Here is a 23,897-nt window from a genome sequence, read left to right on the forward strand (position 1 = left end):
AATGTAAGATTTTCATTCACTTGTTAGATCACAAGATTACAAACCGTGTGACTGTAATTTTCATAATGTACAACATTTATGATATCTGTACAACACCACCAGGGAAAACTGATGTCAGTTTCATATTACATGCATGTGTACTCAAATTAAACATGATCATTTAGAAGGTGAGCTATTATTTTAATGCAATTAAAAATTCAGAGATAAGCTGGACAATAGAAGGAATAATAAATGAATGCTAACAAAACCGTAACCAAATATAAAAACATAATTTATTATCTCACAGTGTTGATGAAGCCTCTTTCTTGTAACTTTATTATACAAGCTACATGGTTTTAATTTTGTCACGTGAATAACAGTGTTAAAAAATAAGTCATGACAAATTCACCAAGTCATCTCCAGAAACCACCAAATGTAAATGTTATAAAATTCATATTAAATTATCCCATTCACTTTTCACATTTTTTAAATAAATTCTCTCAATATGATCCAGGTCATTATGACCAATCATGTGACTTCTTTTAGTAATGTAAAATAGTTTTTGATTTAATGATTCAAACTTTCAATATAGTGTGTATACATTCACAACTTCTGTAGTCAAAACTAATTTTATGTTATGCCTTTAGTGAGAATCTTATTCATTTTGCTCCTTCCTCTTGATCTGAAAGGCACTACAAGTAGTAAATAATACAACAAATAAATATATGAAACACAATGATATATCAAATTATTATGACTTTTTTGAAAACAGTCCATCTAGTTACACTTCTTTAATTCAGACTGCTGAGATTTAATTAAAATATAAAGTATGTATATCTTACATTAGATGTAAGACAATTATGGTAAGGTACTCATGATGACTCAATCTTATACTTATTTTATTAATCCATATTCACAATGTTAAAACTTTAAGAAAACATAAATTTTTTATACCAAGCAATCAGAGCCATATTATATTCTCTGAGTACATGTATCTTGACTGTGTAAAAGGATCTGAGAATGGTATCTGTAATAATTAATTTAAACTCAGCTAAGCCAATACAAATTTAACAGGTGATTACAAACTGTTCATTAACAAGTCCCAAAATTGTTTTATAGAAACAGCTGTTTAATATACATAAAGTTTGTTCAATAATAACTGCTATTCAAGTTTGATAACAGCTGATTAGCATGTGTCATTTTTTGTTCAACAGGAACTGTTGCTCAGAAGTAGTACCAATTGTATGTGTAAAGTTTGTTAAACAAGAACTGATGTTTACATTTTGTACTAGCTGTTTAGTATGTCTCATATTTACTAAAAAAACTGATGCTTAACTTGGTAGTGGCTGTTTATCTTCTTAAGATTGTGCAACATGAAAAAATATTTAAATTTGGTAAAAACTGTTTGACACATCAATAGACGTTAACGACCTGTTAACAGGATTAAACGTAATGTATTTCTATATCAGTTCCTGTTGAATTGTCAGAAACATGTTAGACTGAACATAGTTCAAGAAAAGCTAACATAAGAATACTAACTTGTCAATAAGAAGTAGTTACACACACCATTATTTCTTTTACAATGATATATATATATATAGATAGATTATTTTTCAACTCTCCTTTCATTAACCACAAAAGGTGTTAATATTACTTGAAAACCATTGTTAGCTACATAACTTAAATGTTTTTGTTCTTTGCGTTTAAAAAATTTGAACATTAACGAATGATGATTCTGTTTACTAGTGCAATGTTTTTCCAGTTATCTGATGTTCTGAACACAGGGTGAGACCTCTTCTTTCCATTTCATGATAAGATAAATATTTGTTTGAAGTTCCTTTATTTTATTTGCAATGTATGTTTCTTTCAAGTGCCAATTAAAACATCCCTTTACAATTTATAAAATAACTACTATAGAGAACATTACGTTATAGATTTCAAGAAACTTACCATTGGAGGACTACAATATTATCAGTATAAAGTTATTAATAATAAAAATTCAGTTAAAATAAATAAGTTATTACAAGTAAAACACACATTAACACAACCCACATTTCATCATCCTAAACATCTTTCTACAGTTCTACATACATCTTCTACTGTTTCCTCAGCCTCTGTTAAACCTTCTAAGGGATCCACATCAGGTTTGGTTTCATACCTTTTGAAGTCAAATAGGTAGCATCAAATCTGCTCACATTACAGAAAGAAACAAACAGTTCATATTAGACATTATCAAAAGAAAAAGATTCAAAATTGTAATTTAGCTTCATAAAATTTCCATTCTTGTTTGCAGTTTGATGGATAGAAAGCTTACAAAAACACATGCATAAAATAAATATATAATATTTACTTTCTTTAATAAGACCAAACTTTACTAACCTCTGATGAATATATATTTTGGATATGTACTACATACAAATTAAACATACTTCACAAGCTTATTTCAGATAAAGAATTCCAAAAACTAATGAAGTGTTCTCTTTAGTAGAACAGAATATCACCTAGTCTTTACAGTTAATAGTCTCACTAAATTTTGATATACCTTTTTGGTAATTCAGGTCATGTTTTTTGTTTGTTTGTTGTTTTTTACAAGAAATACAAAGACAGTTAAGTGAAGATACTGAATAACAATATTAACAGAGAATAACTTCTGTCTTTTACAACCAGCTGTTCCAGCAACTGATGTCATTATAACTATTAAATTCAATACGTGTTCTCTGACACCCTTATACCATTTGAGTTACTAAACACTGAACCCACTGACCTATCTAATGTATGACAGTAAATTAACAGTTTGTAGTATAATAAAGTGTAATTATTTATTGAGACTGTTATTTAAAATGTAACTGTAGATTGGTGGAAAGAATAAGAGCCTTTATAAATGCTGACAACTAATAAAACACATAGTAATTCAGGAATAAATCATTAACACACTGATTTTATTTTATCTGTGAATCTCTTGACCTCCTTGTAATCTGGAGTTATTTATGCATATCTCTGTCAGTAGAAGCAGATTCAAGTGACAAAAAGTGTGAATTAATAACTGTTCTGCAACTAGTTAAGTAATGTTGTTTACAATACAAAAATGTTGTACCTCTTTCACCTACATAAGGCAAGAATGGAAAAGAGGGATAAGAAACACCATGATGCAGTAAGGGTCAAGTTGACAACTGTATGTATCAAGGTCTTTGCAACCACAACAGGCACACAACAAAGAATTATGACAAGATTATAACTTTGTATGTTTACACCTTTGACACTGGAAACATCTCAGAAGGTAAGGAACATATGACTATATTTTCTAGTAGTAGAAATATCATCTCCTGATAGAAGCATGATGATGTGGTGATGTAAATGTCAAAATTAGAACACTGGTCAGTTACATAATTCTGTCCTCAAAAGTGGAGATGTGTCGTAAAGCAGAAATTCCTTTGCTAGAGAAACCAGTGAGTATCTCCAACTCTAAAATGTTTTTTTTAATAGCTCTCTCAACAATAACTCCTCATGAAGAGTTCAAAATAGCATGGGGGATAACCTCAATAGGAATTTTGACTTCACAAGGAGTTTGCTAAGATGTGGCATAAATGTTTCAATCAAGATGTCTCAAGAACTTAACTTCTTGTCTGACTTGAGAGGGACAGCAAATCCCTTAATCTGTTCTGGACAAAAACATGTGACATTTGCCCTAAGGATTTGACAGTATAGGAATGTAAACTTAGAAACATAGGTTTCTGTACGTAGTCACTTACCAAATAAGGAAAGGAAAAATATTTTGTGCCCTCTGACACTATCAACCCTGGGGTCTCATGAAGGGACATATTACAATACCAACAAGGACACTATACCAATGCCAGGGATTCATGAGCACTGTACCCAAACACCAGCATCAGACAATGTCTACAACACCTGCTCAGAATTCCCAACTCTGATACTCAGTTGACTCTAGACCAAAAGGGCTAGGAAACTGACCCTAGAAGGGCCACACATTGAAAGGAACTCAAGGCCAAAGTGGTGTGTTGCAGTACTCCAGATACTATTCATCAACCAGGATTCTTTCCCCCTCTTCACAGGTCTCCATACTCTGCACATGCATGGGCTGATGTTCAGATCCCAAAGGAGGTAAACTAAAAATAAATATCCTTCACTAGAAGTCTCCAAACCACACAGAAGAATCCATCTTGAGAGATTTCCTATTTCAATTTCATTTTGTAACCTTGGTCAACTGATAATGCTATCATAACTGTTACTCTGTTTTTGTGAACTACATTACAATTCTAAATGTCTTATATAATTTTTTAACTTCTTAAACCTATTACATATGTGGCATAACAAACATACCTATAATAAACTTTACAGTCATATTAAACCCTACAAGACATTTTAATTAACTGAAATTTTCTACAGCATATTTCTAAAATAATAAACACGAAGTATGCAAAATAATAAAAGAGAAATATTAACATTGTATAAATTACTTAACAATTAATGTAATGATTTTCAGTGTCTTGAAATTTCTAATAACTTCTAACACAATGTTCATTATTCTATTGTATCATCCAATATCAGTTATTTTAATACAGAGTTTTCCAGCCAAACTTAAAACTCTGAGGTAAGTTCACATTAACACAGATCAGAGATTGCAACTTTTCTTAATGCAACTCTTAGAAAAGAAAAATTATAAAAATTAATAACAATAAAATTAGTTTCAAGTCCTTATTTATAAATATTTACATTTTTATATTGCTATTATAACTCAAAGCCTTCTTCTTTTAACATAAAATATAAACAATAAATTTACATATTCCCTGATAATTGTTACAAAATCCCTCATTCCCAGATCACTTACATGTTCCTTTTCAATCCTCAGGCTAACAATCTTCAACCTGTATCAAAGTGAGGGAAGCAGCAGTGTCCAGTGCATATCATGGAGTACTTCTATACCAAATGTTCCACCATAAAGTTGGCAGTTGTAAGAACTGTTAAAACTGCATAAACACATTGCATCTTTAACAAGTTTCTGATTTGATCAGCATAAGAGGGATGTAATTTTTGTCTTATAACTAGCATAAACAAGTTAATGGTAATATAGAAATACTGTAAGTACGTAACATTGCATTTCATGCTACAACAATCTGAATGAAAATGTAATGAACTGAAGTATGTATTCAGTCAATATAATTAAATATAGAACATCATCAACAACAACCATGTACAGTGTAAATGTTTAATATACAACTTCAACCCTTCTATTATTGTAATTTAAATGTTATGCAGTCTGTTTGCACCCTAACAGTATCTATGAAAATTAGTTGTGGAGAAAATAATTCAACCTACCCTATAAACTAACCTTTGAAGCTTCAGAACTTGATTAAAATAAACTATAAGTAAAATTTGAAAATTCTCGATAAAAAACGATCTTCCTAGTTATAAAGTTTAGCATATTCTGCAAGTCTATAAAGAAACTACACTTCTATAATATTATATATGCAGCTAATTATGGTTGTTTACTACATATTACTGGATCTTTTTACATAATTATAAAAAAATTTGAGTAATGTCAAGATAAACAAAATGAAAAAATTATCTATTTTTCTAATGACTTGTAACAAGTTCCTTGTTACATATATTTGAACTGCTACATTTCTAGTCATTAAAACACAATGCATGATAACACTACTGCTGAAGTAATTCAGTAAAAAATATGTATTAGATAGTTTCTCACAAAAGTACACATCAAATGAAAATAAGCTCCAGATCAGTTGTAAAAGCAATAATTTTAATAATTTAAATACAAAATACATAAGAGTGCATATATCAATACACAACATAATATTTGCACAAGAGCTAATATTAAATTCTTAAAATATTGAATTTCTCTACATTACTCTATTAAGTTGTAGTGACATGATCAGCATCATTTATGAGCAACCTCAATGGTTTATGTGAAAAGTATCACTCACAGCATGGTCTTCAGAAAGATCATAAGACCATGCTGTGTAAAAGATATTACAGTATACATATAAATAAAGCCAAGCAAGATCAAGACTTTAATATACTGGAAGCAAATTTTATGAAAAGACAATTTCATTAACTATACAAATAAAGATGTATAAATGTTTGTTGTGATTAATTTTTATAGTACCAAGCTAACAGGATTATGGATATTCATCTCTTCAGTTATTTTCATAATGTATTTTATCTTGTTAAAGTGAAAATTTATGTTAGTATTTTCCTACACTGATAATGTATTTCTGATAGATACCTCCTTACACAAACTAGCTTTCCCTGACTAGTACTGCTCTCTACTGGCTCAAATTTTCAAGACATATCACTAACCCTGTATCTCCTGCTCATGCATGCTTAATGCACAAGATCATGCAGCAACTCTCTGAATCTGCACTCATTAATCACTTCAAAATCGATCAGAAGACCTACACCATATATCATTGGACATGAGGAGGCAGGGTAGGAAATACTAGCTTCCCATATGATATCTTACCTCCTAAAACAAAATAAATAAAATCCCACACTGAACTGGTGAAAGTCTAATACAGAAACAGGATGCCCCTAAAAAAAAGTGCTCAAAAAGACCAAAAGGCATGAAATTAAAAGCAAAAACAATGCACCTCAGTGGGAGATAACACCACACCTGATTCAGGTATACTCTTCACTCTTTAATGACACTACTGTGAACTTAAAAGTTTGAAACATGAAGGAATCCCAGAACATGTATAATCAATGAATGGGACTCCTGGGTGTTGAGTGGCTAGGATAGTGATAGTTCAATCTCAAGCAACACCAGACAGTATCTGGAATGCTACATCAGATCTGCAGTAGGTAGAGGAATGCCTACTTTTTCTCCTTGAAATGGGAATTCCTAAAGAAGTTGAGCTTCCACATGAGAATCCATCATCACTTGCATGATATCCAACCCAACCAACACCAGGTTTATTTAAAACTGGCACCCAGCAGATTGCATGAAGGTGGAAAGCTCAGGCAAGATGGTATAAACCTGATAGAAACAAGCATAGCACTTTTGGTCTGCAGTACAAGGAAGATAACTGGTTGTAAACAAGTGAGAAAATATGCAGTATCCAGCTACAAACAACACAAGATCTGCCAGGAACTGACATCCAGCCAATGGTAGGAAAAGGAACCACAAAGGTGAGGTGCATCTCCAATCCAAAACCTGTTGGCTACTGGCATTCGTCATTCACTCTACGGTAGGAGGAAAGAAACAAGCCAGCACACGAGAACTTACTTAGCTGTACCATTTCCAACCCTAGATCCAGCAATAGTTAGGAGAAACATCTCAGTCTGAGAGGCAAACTGCAATTATAGATGTTTGATATATACATGACATGGTGGAATGCTTCATTTAAAACCTGGTGACATCTGGGATTGATCATCAGTTCCAAAGTAAGAACAACATCAAGATAGAGAAAAAAATATAGCACAGTGCAACAATATAAAATAGATGCAATCTTAAATTGTACATCAGGTCAGTACTAGGAAGTTCCACATGCCATCAAAACATGCATAATGCCACCCCTCTACTCTCAAATAAATGGTGTGATTCATTGCAGGAGAACAGGCCTCCATGATACAACACTCAGGAACTGGTAAGAGCTCTCATACTCCACTATAATAAAGCTTGAAAAAATGAGCATTGGAAACTCAAGAGGACCAAGTAACTGGAAACAGTGTAACAAGCAGCCTTAAAATTCTATATTGAAAAGCAGAGCTACCACATTGATAGGGTATATCAACAAAAACTTGGAGGCATCTGGAATTCTAAATCAGGTCTGCAGTAGGAAAGACTACAATGTAACTGACAACCAGTATTGCCACAGGATGGAGAGTGCTTTCCAAAAATAAAGTATACAGGTCAGACTCCACTTGCCACAGAGTGAAATCCATAATATAAAAACAAAAATATCCCTGAAAAGCCACACATTTTTGAAAAACTGGTAAAATACCAAAATGCAAAAGTTGAACAAAGAGTAAAGAAAAATGAAGTAGCGAGAATAACTGAAAATACAGACAAATCTATGAGCAAAAAATAGGATGTATGTGCAGTACCACTTCCAATTAAGAAGTGATTTGGTGCACATGTTGAAAGAGTGTTGGTTATAATAGGAGTTATGACAAGCTTCCATTAGTGAAAAGCTGCTCCATGATCATTTGAATATGCAGAAGCAGGATATTAAAGGATAATGGCATATGTTAAACATTTGTGCTGATAGAGAGCAATACTAGTCAAGAAAAGATATTCTGTGAGTGAAGGTAAGATATCTTATCAAAATAATATATTCTTCTCACTGTTTATGACCAAAATACAGTTGATATAGTACTATTTTTTATATAAATAAATATACTTATTTTAACATCTACACTTGTTTCCATACAGCACTACACAGTTTACAAACAAAAATGTTACATAGCTAGTATATGTAAGTGAACTAGTTACCAACAAGCAAATACTGTACAGTTGTAAAGTTTTACTGTAGTAATGAAATTAATTTAAAACTACTCATTTATAGTTTTGATACATAAAATAAAGATTACTGAGAAATAAAGACAATATATAAATTAGCTATGATTGTTCAATTAATACACTAAATCTCCTGGCTAAAGATCTATAAATACAGAATATTAAAGAACATACACTGAAATAATGAAATAATTTATAAATAACCACACAGCTACTGCTGCATATGAAGAAGGTGGTAGTTCTATATTTGCCATGTCACAGATGTCCACTGAATTACAGTGGCAGATTACTTGAAACCATATTTGAGCTCATTAGCTTTATTAATTGTATTTTGAGATAAGGCACAACAACATTATACAATGCTACATTAAAGATATGTTCAAAATATCAAAGCACATTGCTGTTACATTAAATAAGGTTCAGAATGATGAATACAATATTGGTAAAGATTTGGACAGTAAGATGCTTGACAGTTATGCAAAGGAAAAATTGAAAAATGTAAATGCTCTTATATTCATTACTTAGTCAATAAATTGCAACTAATTTACAAGGGAAACAACTGAGCTTCAAAGAGAAGAAAATAACAAGTGAGAAATTTCCAAATGTTGTTGCAACAATTTTAAAATATAAGGTAAAATGTTCACCCTTTCTGAAACAAGTTTCATAAACCACCACTGCAGTTTAATCACTTTGTACAATGGAAGTCCCAAAACCAGATCTTATATATTTCTATTTGCAGTTTAGCAGGTACAGCTTATAACCATAACCTCTCTGGTGCATTAGTGTTTTCATCATTTGGAATGATCCATCCAAAGTGAGAGACCAGGGTAAGAGAAGTAATCTTCACTTACAAATGTTGCAATAAAAAGCCAATAAAAAAGGATGAATAAAATTTTTTGTTTAAATAATGGTAAAACTGTTCTAATTTTTATGGTGAAATAAAACTCATTATAAATGAATTCATTTCCATTTGCTTACTTGTAAAACAGTAGTTACATTTATGCAGACTTCTGTATTACACATGCATGAAATTTTGGTAAAATTAAAACTACCACATCTCGAAAATGTAACAAGACCTACTGGTTGAAATGACAGGTTGCTTTGTTTTTATTAAATGTAACAAGATGTAATGAAGAAAACTTTATATGTATGTTCTTAAAAACAAAAAAGTCACACAAATGGTTTGTTAAAAAAGGTATCTCTGCAGATTAGGTTGGTTCTTTAGAAAGAAAACTGGCTAGATGGAAGAAAGCAGAGGGTTGTTACAAATGGAGTTCAGTCAAATTGGAACAATGTAACGAGTGGGATACTTTAAGGCTTCAGGTTATGGCACTCACTCTTTTGGATTTTTATAAATGACAAAGATGAAGGAAGTTAACAGATTAATTAAATTAACTGATGATATTTCAGTTTTCCATGTTGCTGGATGTGAGGAGAGTACTACTGCCTTATAAAAGTATTTGGAGAATTTGTTGAGTTGAGAAAATCAATGGGAAATGACTTTTAATTTTAATAAATGTACAGTAATTCCTGCAAGATATCACAACTTGAATTATAATTACAATTGTGACAGGATTACTCTTAATTGTGTTATGGAAGAAACAGATCTAGGTATTCTGGTTGATCAGTATGAAGTCGTTTTAGTAATGAGCCATTCCTAGTGGCAAGGCAAAATAGGATTTTTGGTACTGCGTGATTTCATCACCATCTTCAATAGTCACTCTGTTGGCTCCTTTAAAGGATTGTAGTATAAACTTAAATTTTGTTGCACACAATTCCACTTTAAACCTTATAAGTTAAGATCAAGGCAAAACAAGTTATGAACCAGTGTTTAAAAGAAGAGCTTTACCTAACAAGTGTTTGACCACTGATAGCAGAAATTGTTTGCACAGTGGCCTAAAATTCTAGAGCTGTATGGTCACTAATACTATACACTGTACTGATAGAATGAAGTACCCTCACCAATGTTTCTACAACAAAACCAGTGTCAATTTTCCTTGCTTCAAAATGATTGCAATTCTTTTCTATCTCTGCACCAAGCAAATTTATAAGTGTTTGTTTGCATCTTTTAAACTGTTTTGTTTATAAAATCTCCTTAAGATTGTTATTATAAGCTTCTCTGTATCTTGTGCTAAAAGTAAAAGTATAACTCTGTTTAATATATAATTAAGTGTTCTAAAGGCTTGGCAACAGAAATGAAACAAGCAAGCTTAGCATGAAGCAGTTTATCTCAACAGGCCAACTTACCTGTTTCTCCTAGATTCAGTTACAGATATGTAAAAGTTAACTGCTGGAAGCATGTCTATTGCACTTTCAACAACAGCAACACTGTCAAGCCACTGATGACAGCAACAGGACTTTTGGGTATAGTCCACTTCCTGTAACCATGGTGAAACTGTTTCTTCTCACTGGAATGTCAAGGAAGAAGGTATGAAGACTATTTATATCCAATCCTGAATCTTTCAAACCTGCTTTCAATCTGTGAATTGTTTAAAGTACTCTCAGTTTAAGACAAACAAAACTTACCACTTTCAGAACAAAGTTGTTACTTTGATTTACTACAGACATGTTTACTGTTCAAGTAATGACTAGCTCCTGATAGTTCAGTGATATGTTTATGGCTCATAAAATGAAAATAATAAAACATGTTTTGATACCTACAATTAGAAAAGAATGTATACTGTGTAACTTTGTGCATTAATTAAAAGTCAAAAACTAATGCAATTACATTGACATTGTATCAGTCAGTAATAACCCATGAGATTAATAATGCAAATATGACTAATTAATTCACAAAACATAACAAAACGATTCCTTTTGACAACCAAGATGTTCATTTTCAACAGAGGTAATAAAATGTTTCCCGTGTCTTTTACCTTTAAGTTCAAGTTGGTCCAATAGGGTCAACATTCTCTAACAGTTATGAAATATAAAATTAAAAGCTGATTAGAAGAAGAAGAAAAAAAACTAAAATAATGTTCCATTGCAAATCAATTTCAATGCCCTCACTTTTTTGGTTTTTTTTTGTATATTTTTTAAATATTTCTTTGGATTTTCAATTTTGTTCAAATTTAATTTTGTGTGAAAACGTGTAATGCTAAGGCCAATTTTTCAAACACGTTTGAATGGCAGTAGCCTTCTCCAAGAGTTTGGCTTGCACAATAGAATGTATCCTTGTGTGTGTAGTGTACAAGGAATATTTAAACCAAATGTGGACTTTCTCTTCTATACAAATAATCTAGCTTAAGCCTAGATTGAAATATGTTAAATGCACGTAATCAAAACTTTATAAAATCATGTGTTTATAAAAAAAAAAAGAGAGAGAGAGAAACAGAGGACCTTCAAGAACTTTCAGAATATTGGCTTGATCATTTGACCTATTCTTAACTCCAGTGGCTCAGTAGTAAGTATGAAGGCTTATAACACTAAAATTTTAGTTTTAATGCCTGTGATGAACATGGAATGAATAATCTGTTGGAGAGATTTGTGCTTAACCACAAATAAACACTCTACCCTCTCATCCTGGATATGCTCCTGTTCTTGTTCCTTTAACTGAAAGGGATTGTTTTGTTTGACCAACATAAGCATAATTACAAGAAAAGGAATGAAATAAATAGCCAACTTGTTATAAGTGTCTACTTGACCTTTCTCTTTGCTATGTTCATTTTAATGTTTGTTCATTGGATTTTAATTTGTTTCGATGTTATTCCATTTTAAACAGCCTATTTCTGATTTGTTATTAAGGAACACTGTGGAATCTTTATATAACAATCACTGCTTAATTCCTCTGCAGTTATTTGCCATATTTATTACTGTTCAGTTTTAATGTTTGCAAAACAGCAATATTTTTGGAGTACTTCAATTTATCATGGGGAGATATATATACAGGTGGATACTTTTTGGTTTACAATAGTGTTGTTTATAACTTGCCATATGACTACATGTAACCAAAACACTGGAAAAAAGAAAGTATGGTTATAACATTTTTAAAAAGAAGTGTATGCCTGAATGAACTGAATTTAATTTTTCATAACAATATTCAATATCATAGTCTCTAGACTCTACATATAAGGATGCCCAAAGTACTCAAAAGGCATATTACAAATATACATGTCAAAAGTCAACAATGAAAATAGTTTTATTTCAAAAGATGATTGTCATTTACTTTCATTTATTTCTTTACCCAACAACATTGAAATGAAACATGTTGCATTCCTTTCAAATACTTAAGTAATCAACATTATTTTGTTTCCTGTGGTTGACTCTTAGTATCATAAAAGTGGTTTTGCAATATACCTTTTGTTTTACTTTAAATAACATAAACCTGGTTATATTTTATCTCCAACATTTAATAAACAAACCATTATCACATGTGGACGTCTTTTAATTTATGATTACTCAAGTCTATCTTGCAGTCAACATCACTGTCCTTTCATTTGGAGTCTACTGGTTGTTTGTAAGTAAATACTGATATGAACATTGTAGCCAAAAACTTGTTTAATGCAAAGAATACTCTAGTAAAACTTTCAGCCAGAAATTATCTTACCATCTTTTAATTATTTAGACATATTTGCTGCATAATCACTTAAAAGTGCAATGACTAATTTATTATCAACTTATATATGAATATTAGAAATTATATTTTGGTTACAAATTGCAAAAAATCTAATTTGCAAAGGATGGGACAAAAACTATCAGTTCTGAGCTGAGCATCTGAGTTGTTTGAAGACACTGATCAAATGTGGAAACAGTTTAAGTATTCAAGATAAACATATTCATTAAAGAAAGACTTATATCTGATGATTATGATATGGCCGAATTATTAAATTCTGCTTTATGAACAGTTTGATAAAAGATGATTTATAACAAAGTTTGGAATTTTCTTGAATATAGCAAAATTGACCATGAAGTTACAAATTTTCCATGTAAGAACTTTTTTTTATCTTCTATATTATGGTAACAAAATATGCTCCATCTGTGACATTTGAAATGTCTAAGGTGAAAATTCTCAGTATTTTGATATAAATACATTATCTTTAGACAAGGACACCCCGTAAAAACACTTTTCAGCAATTCAGTGACAAGGCCTTATGTCAATTGTTATTCCTAAAAAGTATTATATATCAATTATTATCCCAAAAACTATTATAAAAATTTGCTCTGTCCACAATGCACCTTTATGTTATATGTAGTTTAAATTTTTATAAATGTTTCTTTGTAAGTCATAAATGCTGTGCCAATGTTTATAACAGAACAATTATTATATCACAAAACTATCAAACATATTTTTTGCATTTTGATATTTCAATACAGTAGTCAAATATATAGTTTATGTAAATTATGACTGAGAAAGTAATAAATTTGCTTTGCCTATAAAAAGACTCATCAAAGTATGATGCAGTAAAACAAATTTTATCATATGAAATACAGAGTTAGGTATAACTTGCACAAATCATGTGAAATAATACATGTTTTTTATTTTCCTTTCATCAGTCTGGTGTTCTGCTTTCAAAAGAGGAAAGCCATTATTAAATATTCATAAACAGGTAAAAGTAAAAATTCAATTACTTTCCATTGGAGCCACAAACTTGATTAAAACATTCCATAGTAATGTTTGTCTGAGAAACCAGAAACTTTTATTCCTATGCTTGATTAAACATTGTTTATACAACACACACCTTCCCAATTTTAAACATTATTGTTTTGAGTAAGACAAAAAAAAAAGTTATTTAGCCACAAATTTCTTAATTTTACCTAATATTTTAAAAGTGGTGATAAAAGATTTTAAAATAAGCAAGTTAAATAGTGAAACTTATAACATCTATAATAAATAATACACCTATACAAAAATGTATAAGTACACTATTTAAAGGCTGTCACATAAATCAACTGTTCACATTTTACTGTGTTGTACTGCTGCTGCTACAAAGAGCATTAAACTTACAGCTCATGTTACATCAAGAAGAGAAAAATGGATAAACTTCATTATCTATATCTTCTCTACGACACACTACGGCTCCCATACTTGTGGACCTCAAAAGAGATGGGAAGGCCCAGCAGGTGGCCTGATTCTATGTGTTTATTAAAATTTAACAAATTTGTTATAATTGAGGTTTATGTTAAGTAACCATGTAGAACGTGTAAATGTGTTTACAAAACAGACACTTCATAATAACAATATTCTTGTAGGTGTTGTAAGTTTGGCTATGAACACTTTTTATCATCACATTTAAAATATTAAGAAAAAAGTAAGAAATTTGTGGCAACATAACTTTCTTATTTTACTTTATTAAAATAAAAAAATAAACAATAAAAATAATATGGGAGGGTGGATATTGTGTAGACTAAAGACTTAATCAAGCATAGGGATAAAAGTTTCTGACTTCTCAAACAAATATCATTATGGGAAGTTTTAAACAAGTTTGTGGCTCTAATGGAATGTAATTGAATTTTACATTTACCCATTTATGAATTTTAATAATGACATCCTTGTTTTGAAAGTAGAACAATAGATAAATATAAGGAAAATATCAGCTTGAAAACATATTTTATTCAATATGATTTTACAAGTTACATTCTGCTATCTTCTACTGTATAATAATTATTCTACTACATTACTTAGCACAGTAGTTATTACTGATAAACATTTAAAATATATAAATTAAATAGTCAAAATGTTAGTTGCTGAATAGTAAAACCTCATGCTCTTTCCAGAAGCAAAAGAATAAAAGAATTTGACCATGTACCAAGAAAATTTCAAACATTTGCACCATGTTGATGATGAAGATGAAATTAACTCAAGTTGGCATTTGATACAGAAACACTTATTATGAGAAAATGACTTTTAGAGGTTAGTAAAAGTACTTGATAAAATATAAGCAACATTTTTATGCCATGCTTATTTTCTCTGTCAACACCAAATGTTATCCTGTATTTTTCAGGTATGAATTTATCAAATATTTAATTTAAAATTATTACCACAGACCCAATCAAGAGGTATAAGTATCTACTTTAGTTTTATGAAGAGAAAATTGAAAAGAATAATTATACTGTTGATTTGGAATGGATATTCAGTAACACAATAATTCCAGAAAACATTATGATGCAGTAGTATAACTGGATGAAATGTACCAATTACAAAACCAATACCAAAGCTAGCTGGAAAAAAAAAAAGTTATTCAAAGATGCACTGTGGACAGAACAACTTTTTTGACAATGGTTTCTTGGGAATAAATTTTGACATCAGAACTTGCCAGTTTATTGTTGAAAATTTTTTATCAATGTTTTTAATCAAAACTAATGTATTTACATTAAAATATTAGGAACTTTTGCTTTTGACACTTCAAATGTTACAGATGGAGCAGATTTCATGACCATAATCTAAAATAATGCATTGCATAAAAGACTGCAATGACAGTATCATCATCAACCAATTTTTGTTACATGAAATAAAATTATAAACTTTGTCATATGATGGTACATAACATCTCTTACCAGACTTTCCACAAAGCATAATACAATAATGCATATGTGATTTTTTTTGAAGTTAAGCACAAAGCAACACAGTGGGCTAACTATGCTCTGCTAACTCAAATTGCAGAGTTATAAATCTGCATACATATCACTGCACCACTAGAGTGTGGCAGGTATCTCCTAATAGGTCCTACTTCCATCCCTATATTTGTTTACCCTTGATGTATTGAAATAAATCCTCATTGTTAATCGTTGCATATTCAGCTAACCCATTTTCTTTCATACATCCTGTTTTATACTTGGGCCTGCTATGGCCAGTTGGTCAGGGAGCTTGATTTGCAATCTTAAGGTCACTGGTTTTAATCTCTGTTCCACCAAATATACTTGTCCTTTCAGCAGTGAAGGCATTATAATATGAAAGTCAAACTCACTATTCAATGACAAAAGAGTAGCCCAAGAGTTGGCAGTGGGTGGATATGACAACTAATGCGCCTAGACCTCTTGTAGCTTTAAGTAAAATTTCAAATAAAATGAACCAATCTTTGATATCTTCCTCTTCTGTTTGATCAATTATCTTCATCTTTTACAATTTTTTCCCTGCTGGGACAGCTGTAAGTCCTTGGATCTATATTGCTAAAACCAATAGTTTAATTCCCCTCAGTAGACACAGCAATTAGCCCAATGTAGCCTTGTTATGATAAAACACAATTTTATCATCTTATAATTTTCTTATCATAACATCCAATTTAAATTTCTTAAATTTGTTATACTTTTCTTGAATTTTATCCCTTATACCTTTTTTGACATAACTCTGTTTTTTTGCCTGCAGCCACTTCTTTTGTCTTTCTATAAGGAATATATTTATCTTTAACATTTAAACATTTTCCACTTATAATCAGTGTTTCCAAATAACTCAGATGCTAAATGGACAACTGTCAATTCTTTTCTGATACCTTCCAAATTGAGTTTTTTGCAATTTGTAACCATTTCTGATCTCTATATTCAAGTTGCTAACCAATTAATTTTTACACACTAAGTACTTATGTTTCAATAATTGAAAAAAAAGGAAAACAGTAATTTTAATTAGTTAATTACCTTTACGAGTTGTGATAGACATACATGAATCCATACAACCTTAATTAATTTAACATGATGGGAAATCATAATGACAATATTTAAAATACTAGAAACAACTAAAACAGTAATGAATGGAAACACTAAGTCTGATTAGTTGATTAATGACATTATACTTTTGATTAAACAATTTAATTACCCAGCTCTACTGATAAGATAATTTCAGACTGAAAGTTTCACTTCAGTATTCTCTGTATGAAACTAGTTTTTAACTGTAAAGTTCATATCCATATTTTCTTACAAACAACCAGTAAGCTACAAATGAAAGGGTATTGATGTTGATTAGAAGATACACCCATGAGATCATAGTTTAAAAACAGGTCTATGTGTGATGATGGTTTGTTTGTTAATTGTTGGGGATAAAATATAATCAGATTTATGTTATGTAAAATAAAACAAAAACCTGTATTTTGCAAAATAACTTCCATATTGCCAAGAGTCAACCTTGGAAAATAAATTATGTTGATCATCTAGCTAATCAGAACTACTGTTACATTGAAATAAACTTCTATTACATGCTATAACTTCCAATAGCCTGAAACTGAGTAAAATGATAAGTTAGAAGATAAATAAATGTCAGTATGTATCCAATCTATGATACTTTCCAAGAATGATACAGTTTCTTTTAAAAACAAATACATTTGATAAAACAATGATACAATTTACAATAATGGATATTACATACAATGATCTATGTATAAAAGTTTTAAGAACTTACAAACAATATTGAGTCTTCTATCTAGACTGGAACTTCCCTGATATCTCACTGAGGATTCATGACAAGTGAATTAATTTTGAGTTGGCATAGAGACAATTCAATTAATTCTGTTCTTTTTTCGTGAAAATACAATTGTCCAACATGAATTCACTGAAGTCAAATGGTTTGTAATTTTTCAAATCTGTAAATGCTCCTAGTCAGTTATCCGAAGTTAATAAGCATTATAACAATTGGTTATAGCTTTCAGGGTTTTCAGCATACCAACCATAACAAACCCACAATATATACTGTCTTATGGCACATTGTATTCCTTGTATATAATTATAGCTGTGAGGGGATTCTCAAGTTCAGCTTATGCATCAACACAGATGATACACCAATGTTTACATTCACACACATAAATTGTTTATTTTAAGTTCAAAAAATTTCTACGGTGTTGGTGGATATGCATGAATTTTGCAATACTGATTTAACAGTACAAATTATGTGCACTTCTAAATATAAATTTAACTTAAACATCAATATTAAGTAGATATGTGATGATAAATTCATCACACTTAAGAGGGCAAAACCACATGAAAAGAATGTTAGGAAACAAAAATTCTCTAATTGAGGTGTAATATATATTATAACATTTGTCATTTATTACCATACTTATGCACTGACAGTACAAAAGAAGTCACTAATTGATATATTTTGCTGATTCACACACCAGCTAACAACAGTTGCTTTCTGACATATTTGTTGGAATTAAATTAACCTCAATATTTTGTTTCCTCGTGTAGAAAGACGTTTGTGTTTAAAAACAACTCACTGTGATAAAATTTGCTATACCTTTTTGTAAGGAAACAGACAACTGACAGGTTGTTGTCATGATTTTTACAGAATACCTGAGGAACTGGAGAGCAGAGCATAATGGATGAGATAGGCTTATGAGACCATAAAAATATTCATATGCAATAACAGATTGTTTGTTAAATGTAGAAAATAAAAGATAATCAGATTTATATCAAGTAAAACAAAACGTGTTCCAAAACAACTTCCACATTGCCAAGAGTCAGCTGCATGAAAGAAAATAATGTTGATTGTGTACAATATTTATAATATTAACAATGAAACAATATCTTAGCAACACAGATAATTAGGAGGCATTTTCCATAACGTTCAAGTTACTACTGCAAGCAAACTTTTAAGATATAGAGACGATGAAGTTCTTTTTGAAAACATTGATTTTTATAGCATTATATGCTGTAATAATCGCAATGCCTGGACACATAAAACTTAAAACCTGAAAGTATTGTACTTGGCGCCCATAGGTGTTTCCGTGTGCCCCTGACAGCTATAGGATCAAAAGTTATACCTTTGAAGATAAAAGATAATCAGATTTATATCAAGTAAAACAAAACGTATTCCAAAACAACTTCCACATTGCCAAGAGTCAGCTGCAAGAAAGAAAATAATGTTGATTGTGTACAATATTTATAATATTAACAATGAAACAATATCTTAGCAACACAGATAATTAGGAGGCATTTTCCATAACGTTCAAGTTACTACTGCAAGCAAACTTTTAAGATATAGAGACGATGAAGTTCTTTTGAAAACATTGATTTTTATAGCATTATATGCTGTAATAATCGCAATGCCTGTACACATAAAACTTAAACCTGAAAATATTGTACTTGGCGCCCATAGGTGTTTCCGTGTGCCCTTGACAGCTATGGGATCAAAAGTTACACCTTTGATGTTTTAAAGTATTATTGGTTTGGCCCATGCGGTGTAATAGCAACAGATGATGATAAAATTCGGGTAAACAAAGCCACGGGTGATTTAATTATTTATAAATATGATTTTTCTGATACCGGTGTTTACAAGTGCGTTATTGAATACTCAAGAAACTTGGATATAAAAGCACACAAACCAATTTTCATCACTCATTTCTTGGAAGGTAAATGCTTATAAGAATCGATTTTGGTAGTGCTTAGAAGTTTAAAAAAAAACTTCAAATTATGAATCGGATTCCATCCATTTTTACTACAATTTATGTAAAGTGTTATAAGTTCGATATATATTTAAGTATTGTACATTAATTTTCCAAAATCCATGAAATCACCTTTCCAACTACCTACATACTGCTCACCACCATTGTTTCCGCGTTAAGCCTGAGGTGTGAAAATGTTGAAAATCAAACTCGTCTGCAGATATAAATTTATTATTACGAAATAATTTTTGGTTTATTATTATTATATACAATAACTAAATACATACATTGATATGAATAAATTTAATCAAAAGCATAACACAATTAATGAAATTACACATTCCGTGAAGTCAGAAAACGAGATAACCTTATGTTAGAAATTTGTTTTGTTGTTTTCTTTACAAGTCTTGTTTTTGTTTGTTTTTTGGAATTTCGCACAAAGCTACTCGAGGGCTATCTGTGCTAGCCGTCCCTAATTTTGCAGTGTAAGACTAGAGGGAAGGCAGCTAGTCATCACCACCCACCGCCAACTCTTGGGCTACTCTTTTACCAACGAATAGTGGGATTGACCGTCACATTATACGCCCCACGGCTGGGAGGGCGAGCATGTTTAGCGCGACGCGGGCGCGAACACGCGACCCTCGGATTACGAGTCGCACGCCTTACGCGCTTGGCCATGCCAGGCCTCGAGTATTGAGAGACATTGTTTAGTCACTTTTCACATCCAAGCGATGAAACGATACATTCTTATGATTTGATATAAGAAAGTTTGAAGAGCTTATTTTATTAACTATATCTGTTACTGAGCATATCTTTAATTCTGATCTGGGTAGACATCTTCATTTGTTGGAAGTTAATATTAAACACGTCACATATTAATGAAAAAGACAAACTTCTAGAATAAATACAGCACTGCGTGTTGTTTACTCGCTATTCTGTAAAGCAGAATAAACACATAATTTTGTAAATAATTTTAATTTTTTTTTGTTTATGTTCTTTCTCACGCTTCACTTTATTTTCCGTCCAGTCATGTTATATTTTTTTAAATTACGATTATTTGTTTGTTTGTTTTTGAATTCCGCGCAAAACTACACGAGGGCTATCTGCGCTAGCCGTCCCTAATTTAGCAGTGAAAGACTAAAGGGAAGGCAGGTAGTCAACACCACCCACCGCTGACTCTTGGGCTACTCTTTTATCAACAAATAGTGAGATTGACCGTCACGTTATAACACCCCCACGGCTGAAAGGGCGAGCATGTTTGGTGTGATGGGGATTCGAACCTGCGACCCTCAGATTACGAGTCGAATGCCTTAACACACCTGGCCATGCCGGGCCTTTAATTACCAAAATTTGCGTTTTTCATATAGCAAAGCTACAAAGGGATATCCACTGTACCTACCGAGGGGAATCGAACCCTTAACTTTAGCATTGTAAATCCTTATTTATCATTAATTATGAACGTACATTTAGTTGAAATCTCATGTGACTTACGATACAATAGATAACAAACAAGATAAGCCATCAACTATATTTGTTAGATTTTGTTTATACCTTACAGGATTTCCAATGTATGATCTTTCACGAAGAAAAGTAGTTAATAATTTGTTATGAGCCTAAAGTGTCATATCAGGTCCAAAATTCCCCTAGTGGTCCATCAAAATGTCTGCGTGCTTCCAATGCTAGAAACCGGGTTTCGATATCTGTGATGGGCAGAGCATAGATATCCCATGATGAAGTTTTATGCTAAATTCCAAACAAACAGTGCAAAATATTATTTCTTATGTCAACAATCCTTGAACTACGAACCATCTTATACTTTATTTTAGCATGCGTACAACCTAGTGAAAACCACCAATGTCCTGAAGGATTCACACTGAGACATAACCTGTGTTGTAAGTCGTGCTTTCCTTTAAAGCGTTTATATGTGTGATCAGTATTTGTGAATTCTAATTTTTAAGTAAATCGAAAAAGGAAAAACTGTTTTGAACAAACTAAGCAGTAAATTAGTTATTATATACTTCATCCATTATTTTATTTTTAATTGCCAAAGTTAGCATTGTTTACATTTCAAGCTTTTTCTTAGATCCAAGTCAACCAGGAACAGAGGAAGAAACATACGTTCCTTCTCCAATGAAAAGTAAGTTATGCTACATATAAGATTACGTAAAACGTACCTTTAACGTGAGACAATATGTGTGGAAAGGTTGGTGACAAAATGTCGTGATGGAAAAATATTACTGTGACAATGTTTGTGTTGACGCGTGTTGTTCTTTCTTCCCATTAAATTTCTTCAATCCCTTATTCATGAAGGTAAAAAATGTAGTAATGTGTGAAGATCCGATCTCTTATAATATTCCAATACATTGTGGACATTATTTGCTATTCTAAATAATAATTCTCTTACCATTTCACCACTCATAGCAACTTAGGTGAAGTACGATTCACCAAACCACGTCTATCATTCCCACTAATTCACTGTTCACAGTTTGAGCTTTTCTGTTGTCTGAAAGTAAGCTTTTGGACCAGTAATTGTATGCCATAAGTATTTTCTTCCTCCTAGTATTATTGTGTTATTCAAACCTTGACTATTTTACAAAACTGGTTGACTAGAGCAGAGTTTTAGATTTGTTTACAACAAAAAGACCGTCCATGCACTATACCTTTGAATTGTTACCGATAGTTTTCTAATATATTCTCTTTCATTTGTAGTTCATTTAGACACTAATTACAGATTTTTTGAATGGTGAAACATATAAACAGTATTCACTTTAAACATTGCTAGTAAGTCAGTGTCGACAATCATATATCCTTGGAAGTCTGAGAACTCGTTACTTTTGCTTTGTTAGGAATATATATATCTGCTCTAATGGTGGTCAGTCACATGACGCATCAAATGATCATTCCGATTTGATATGAAAACAGAGTCAGTGTATTTGGTTGTCATAAGATATAAGTAAATATCTTTACTTGGATTATCAAGGATGAAAGTAAATCTAAAGTGATACTTTACACTTCGTTACCCGTACTGTTTTATCCATGTGCATTAAACTTATACGTGTTTGAATGAAGAGTGGAACTTCTTCGATTCCAGTAACTCAGAACGCTGTGTTTATCTTGTTATTTTCACTGTAAGTATACCAAATGAAACGTAGCCTCCTCCAATACTATCATATAACAAAAACAAATTGCACTTAACTAACTTTCTTTTTAACTTGTATTTTTCCATTTCAGCACCATCCATGTTAGAACATCCGATTCCATTGGTAACTGCTGCAGTAGGAATACCACTTTTGTTAATTTGTTTAAGGCAAGAACAAAACAGTATTTTTTTATGTTTTGTTGAATAGATCTTAATATAATTTCTATGTTAATAAAAGTTGAACCATGTGTGTATATACTTAATAATGAATTTAAATGGGCTGAGAAATAAAAAAAAATATTAGTTACTTTCTTTTAACTAGAATGATAAATAATCAAAACGTTACAAACGCTTGCATTAATAAGAAATATATAAGGGGACATTAGCATCATTAGTTTACAATAAAGTGTATTTTAAGTGTGGAGATTCACTTAAAGCTTAAATTGTGGATCACTTTTTACAATATTACAAGTTCTTCTGATCAAAACATTCCTTGTACGTATGTTATTGTTCAGCCTGTTTTTAATATGTAAATACAATAAGGTACTGTGTGTGTCAGTAGAAATACTTGAAATTGAAACGTGTAAAATATGGGTAACCTAAACTATTACAATTCGAGTACTTGAGATAAATATAAAAGGCATTTTCATTCGAAAAGGTTCTTTAACTAATTAATGATTTGCAGTTTATTTTAATATGATCTAAAAATTGAAATTTATTAGCGAGCATAATAATTATTAAAGTATTCCTCTTAAGCTATAACATTTTATTCTGAACCCGCCTATTTTAGTGTTATATGTTTATATACTCACTGACGTTCCACTGGGAGAGAACGTCCCTGTGGCTGTCGTTGTTAAATATTATTATTTCTAGATTATAATTATATTCCATTTTTAATTGACATAACACTGATGTACGAATAAGAGTCAAATTAAGTCATCTATGTTATTTATTAGCGCTTTTCTTTTGTAGTGTCATT

The 23,897-nt window shown here is 31.2% G+C and overlaps 1 long non-coding RNA gene across 4 annotated transcripts; it reads right to left on the minus strand.

The window, feature by feature from the left end:
- Window positions 1-250: 250 nt before the first annotated feature.
- On the minus strand, window positions 251-19,978 carry LOC143237648 (uncharacterized). 4 transcript variants are annotated; one of them, XR_013020179.1, is made up of 5 exons: window positions 17,799-19,977; window positions 10,721-10,881; window positions 4,826-4,964; window positions 2,071-2,166; window positions 251-671 (listed from the first exon to the last, which is right to left on the minus strand). It is a non-coding gene; the product is annotated as an uncharacterized LOC143237648 (long non-coding RNA). The 4 variants fall into 4 exon arrangements; XR_013020180.1 differs by having other exon boundaries at window positions 526-671; window positions 2,032-2,166; window positions 17,799-19,978; XR_013020181.1 differs by lacking the exon at window positions 251-671 and having other exon boundaries at window positions 1,803-2,166; window positions 10,721-10,952; window positions 17,799-19,978.
- Between the last annotated feature and the right edge of the window lie 3,919 nt (window positions 19,979-23,897).

This window comes from Tachypleus tridentatus, chromosome 13 (assembly GCF_004210375.1).
Source record: "Tachypleus tridentatus isolate NWPU-2018 chromosome 13, ASM421037v1, whole genome shotgun sequence".
Taxonomy (NCBI): domain Eukaryota; kingdom Metazoa; phylum Arthropoda; class Merostomata; order Xiphosura; family Limulidae; genus Tachypleus; species Tachypleus tridentatus.